We start from the raw sequence: 4,706 nt of genomic DNA on the forward strand, positions 1-4,706 counted from the left end.
ATCGGCAGGATGTTTACTGTTAAAATGCCCCCCCCGCCGCCGCCGCGCCTGCGCGCCCAGCCCGGCCCGAGAGGGAAAGGGGCGGGGCAGGGCGCCGGCGGCTCCAGGGCCAGGGGCGGGCCGGCGGGAGCGGCGCCTGCGCAGTCGGGGGGTCGGACAGCACTGCGGCGGCGGCCCCGGGCGGGGGGTGGCTGGTGGGCTGCCGCGTGCGGTTGCCATGGCAGCGCAGGGCTGCCTGTCGGCCTCTCACGAACCCGCGTCCCGCCGTGTGGCCGAGCGGGCCGGTGGCCCCGGGACCGACCGGGCTGCGCAGCGCGGCCTTGGAGCGCAGCCAGGGCCCGCCTGGCTGCGTGCGGGGCGCAGCTCTCGTGTTAGCTGGCGAACAAAAGCGCTGCGGCGAAGGGCGCTCTGAACTTGTAGTTACCTTGTTTTCCAACAAAACAAAGGACTCATTGAAAACAAACATGCAGATTTAACAGGCGGCTTCCCTAAGGAGGTTCGCACACCAGGTCTTCTTTCCGAGCTTTGCAAATTCCTCCTGTCTGGGATGATGCGAGTGTTTCTTTTGTGCCCTCGGGGGTGTTCTCTGACTGCCTTGGAAGCAGCTGCACACACCACATATTTTCGTTGGACTAACTTGATTTCAGCAAGCATTGGAAAGGTTTTCTTGTTTCTAATTTGCTAGTCAATGATAGCCCGCTGTGATGTAACGAATAGGGAACTGTGGCTACAACTTAAATAGAAGTAGCCAATGACTAGGTAAAAGGAATGGAAAGGGAAAGGGAGGACATTGCTTTTGGGAATATATTTTTTCTGGTCTCTCTGACGCACTAGGAAGTCCTAAGCAGTGATCACATAAAATAACGTTCTGGAGCAATGGCAAATAGTCTTTAGCCCAAAGAGACTCATAGTACAAAAACCTCATTAGAATAACTTCTCTGAAGTACTACTTTTTGTGTAATGGGGCATTACTTTACAAAAATAATTTTAGAATACCAAGAAAGCCTGCCAACCAAGGGTTTGAGACGTATAACTGCAAGGATAAGTTCCTGTGTGATGTACTCTAGGTGGTCCTGCTCTGGAAGGGGGATTGGATGATATTTGAGGTCCCTTCCAATCCTTGAGATTCGGTGATTCTGTGATGTATCTTAGTGGATAATCCATTAAAAAAAAATGTAAACCCATGCAGGCTCAGTTTCCTGATTCTCCTTCCTCATATTGAATTTTGCAGATTTCAGCTTTTTCATTCATAATGTCTCACTAGAACTTTTATTCAGAACAAATATTTATTCTCTATATGCTCCACATGGAGTTCTGCTAGGTATAGTAATGTTTCCAGGTGGGTTTTTTGGGCAGGAAAACATCTGTTGTATCACCACTATTTATTCCCTCCTCTGTTCCCTTAGGAAATGAGTTAGTGGTCCAGACGTTGAACCAAGGAGTGTCTAGGCTAGAGGCTGCTGGACCTCTGATTTAGTTTAACAGTGCTGATACACTGGACTGCATGAAATCCAAAACCATGGACCAGAAAAGATGATTTGTTTGCTACTGTAGGAAAGTAACTACGCACAAGCGAAGGAAAGAAAAAAGCCACACCAGTAAAACAATAGCACAAACATGTGAGTTGGTAATCTGAACTCTTCATACCCCAACTCACATTATTACTGAAAAGTCTATAAGCATAGCCTTGATTTGTCTCTTGCCCTGCTGATTACCTCAGTTATATGCATTTTAATAAAATGTCCTTGTTTCTTTGCCTCGGCAAACACTGAGTATTAGTGGGTTTTGGCCACAATTACTTTTCTAGCTAGTATTGACCAGTGGGTGCTGATTGCCTGTCTGGAAGCCCTACATTGGCTTCCAGTTGGCTGATAGCAGAAATTACCTGTGGGAGAGAATCATGATTTTATTTTATTTTTATTTGTCACAACCATTTCCGTACTATTTTCCCATTTATTTAATAAAATAATAAGGAACGAGTTTCAGATTAGTTATTTTCTCATGCCCTGTACAGTTTGAGTAAGCAATTCCATCTATAAAAGATATTCTTTCTGAAACCAAAACTGGGATGCTTATAGTTAATGTTTTGATAATACCTACCATCTAATTAAAAACATAAAGCTCTATGTCCAGTCCTTTCCAGATGACTCTCTGTAGTCATATTTCACAATTCTTCCAAAGTTTAGGTATAAACCATACTTAGTTATTATAGGACTTTAAAAGTACATACTTCAAAGAACCAAGTATATGCAAATCCCAGAGAGTTTATAGTCTAAATTTGGTTCAATTTAAATCAAAAGGATTTGAATTGTTATCACATCTGTTTCTCATGGCAGTATGTGACTACTGTGAAGATCAGCCTGTAATCTTGTCCTCTAATTTATTCTTGAATGTGTTCTAAAATGATGACAGTCTGATTTAATATGGCTTATTTTTTCCAAGGTCTTTTAGTTTGATACTTTTCTGCTTCATGTAACAAGAATACTTCCTTCTGTCAAAATTAAAATCAAGACAGTTCATTTGCATGGTCCAAGACCAAGGTTAATTGCTCGCTATAAAAGTGTTTAATTTTTACTCTGGAGAAAATGCACTTCATGAGCAAGTTGATATTTAAACTTCAGCATAATTTTTAGATGTTCTGCTAAAAATGGAAACAGTTATAGTACAGTAGACCAGGAAGACCAAAGTATAGTATATTGGAACTCGTGTCCATTGAATTAGTTACACTGATGTATCAGTTTTAAAGAACAGAAATGAACTCTCTTCATTATTAATCATAATGACTCCTTCAAATGTTTGTGTTTGTCAAGTATTTTTCAATGGCAGCATTCTGCACTTTGGTTCTCATGAAAATCAATTCTTTCAAAAAACTATGTTTTCCAATACTAACATGTCTTTACAGTTTTCTTTTCACTCAGGTTGGAAAATGCCCTGAATGTCCTGGCCTGAGACAAGACAGCATAACTCATCTTCCTGACCCACTTTATTCTTTTTCTTTCTAAAGAACTACCACAAGAAGAGGAGCACGCTGTTTGATTTGTATGCGGCACTCTGTACTTTGCTGAATTTCTCCTCTGGCTTTGCTCAGACACATACATTCCAGATGGTACTTAAAAAAGCAAGTTTCTGACTATTATGTACACTCCTGCTAGCATTTAGCAGATCACATTATGCAGTGACATTTAGAAAGCAACTGAGGCCAAAAGCCCATTTGTTTCCAGCTTCGGTCAAGTGTATTTCATTAAGCAACACAACCATGATTTTCAAGTGCAAACTTAGTTGTCTTGTAGGAGAAAGGACAATGTTATGATTCCCTTTGAATGACTGAAATAATAGTTTTTCCTTGGTAGGCATTTTCTCTTGAGATTTGAGATCCAGGTCATTTTTAGAACCACACACTCATCTTCCAGTTCTTTCCATTCTAAGCCCAGTCACTTCAAAGTATTACCAACATAACAGTTGCCAGAGAAATTCCTTTTTCGAGCCATCAAAGAAGAAAATCAGGACAGTCATAGTCTGTGTCTGTCATGTGGAGTAGAAGAAAAAAAAATTATTTTGTTAGAATGTGTGTACTCTAAAGCTGATCCAAAGCTTGTCCTTTATGTTGGACCTTTTGTGAGAGGCAAATTCAGCCTCTGTTTACAGAAAATCAGCTCTGCTGCAGCTGTATAGAAGAGCAGAAGGTGCTAGAAAGGAATACACTACTGCAAGTTGAAGAACAGAAGAAGGGATAGAAATTTTCAACTGTAAGCCACAACTGCCTTTAGGTGATCCATAGGTGTAATTGTTTCTGAAACTGGAGTTCCTCTGCAAACACAAAATCAGCATGGTGCTCTGTTCTGAACAGTAGAAGACAGACATTTACACTCTATCTGGTATTTTAGACTTCCTGTTTCCAGTATGGGCCATCTGGCACAGGTCCCATGGGAAGTGTGTGAAAGATGTGAATAACTGAAAACATTGCATTCTTGCTACTTGGGTTTTTTGTTTACGATACATCCTTTTGCAGGTAGCTCCGGGCAGAAAGGTGTACTGTTTGCTGGCAATTCTTTACCTGACAAGTCAAAGATGTTTCCTACCACTTTATTTAATTTGAGAAACACAAAGAGATACATTTGCGGGGAGGGGTGAAGTTTAGGTTTCTGAAGTTGCAATGGAAATTGGAAATTCAGCTCTTGATATTTTCTAGTACTGCATTGGTGAAATATTGTTAGCATCTGACAGCAAATCATGCACAACATAATCAGTACAAATAAACTTGTTCGTATTGGGGTTTTCAAGGTCTCTGTAATTTCGTTTCTTAGAACGAAAAGGATTTTTTCACAACTCAAGAGATATGGTATAGGAATTTAAAATTATCTATAGCCTCAGCATTCTTGTATTGGCCTTTTTGACTCAATTACATATGAGCCCACTTCTGCTGAACAGTTGTTAAAAGATTTAAATCTGTTGTTATTCAAGAAGAAAACTTGGAAAGCATCCTCCTTTTCTCTTCCTCACACATTTTGTTTCCAGTAAATGTAAATATACTCTTAGCCATTTGTAATATGAATTTTCTGGAAAGGCACTTAAAAAAAATCAAAAGTGCAGCTTATCAGATGAACTTTTTCTTGCATACTGAAGTCTAAACACTAGTAATGCTTTTTGGGGCTTAAAGGTACCAAAGCTTCCAAAGTTGACCAGAAAGGTGAAACTCGTGAGGAAAA

Source organism: Colius striatus, chromosome 4 (genome assembly GCF_028858725.1).
Source record: "Colius striatus isolate bColStr4 chromosome 4, bColStr4.1.hap1, whole genome shotgun sequence".
Lineage (NCBI taxonomy): Eukaryota > Metazoa > Chordata > Aves > Coliiformes > Coliidae > Colius > Colius striatus.